The following is a 1,030-nucleotide window of genomic DNA, read 5'->3' as shown; positions in this document are numbered from 1 at the left end:
TAGGTACCCAGACACTTAGAACGCTTGCGCGGAAAGCAAACTCGATCGTTGTACACTTTGATGGGCAACCATCACTGTGTCTCCGTGCCGTGCTAGATCTCCCCTAGCCGTAAGGCACTTTGAACGCCCCTTCGACGACGAGTTACAAGAGTGTGGTATGTGTCATAATCTGGTGAAGCTTTCTGCATGTGATGTGCCTTGTGTGGATCCGTGGCCATTGCATTGTGTCTGGTGTGTAGGTACCCAGACACTTAAGCAAACTCGATCGTTGTACACTGTGATGGGCGAGCATCACTGTGTCTCCGTGCCGTGTAAGAGCTCCCCTGGCCATCAGGCACTTGAAAGGTCCTTCGACGACGAGTTACAATAGTGGTGTGTTAGATACGTCAGGTGATGGTATCTACTGTTGTGCAATACGTATCCGGCCACGGCACGGAACGAACGGGAACTGTGGTGCAGACATACAAAGAGTTAAGCCTATTAGTCATTAACTCTAAGGACGGGGCCATGGGGCGGTACGCAAAGGATACGGATGAGCGAGTATGCAGGCCCAATACTCAATAGCTCGATCCGATCCAAGCACATGAGTTGACTGCGGCGCCAGGTTAACCAATGTGCTAGATTCTATTTGGCCAGTAGAATCTTGTGTCTTATGCGATTTGATACCAAGACACCAGAACGAAAGTTAGTTGAAGAGTTATTAAACTCTTATGAAGTATGGTTGTGCAATCACAACTTATGACTTTAACCTATAAAGTGGATATGGACTTGCAATTATAACATGGAATCTCTACACACCCCATGAGCTCGATCCAATCCACGCACACGAGTTGCCTGAGTAGCGACAGGTATACCGATGTGCAATACGTATCCGGCCACGGCACGGAACGAACGGGAACTGTGGTGCAGACATACAAAGAGTTAAGCCTACTAGTCATTAACTCTAAGGACGGGGCCATGGGGCGGTACGCAAAGGATACGGATGAGCGAGTATGCAGGCCCAATACTCAATAGCTCGATCCGATCCAAG

The sequence above is a fragment of the Anopheles funestus genome (assembly GCF_943734845.2).
Source record: "Anopheles funestus chromosome X unlocalized genomic scaffold, idAnoFuneDA-416_04 X_unloc_45, whole genome shotgun sequence".
Classification (NCBI taxonomy): domain Eukaryota; kingdom Metazoa; phylum Arthropoda; class Insecta; order Diptera; family Culicidae; genus Anopheles; species Anopheles funestus.
Note: the sequence above shows the minus strand (reverse complement) of the source record.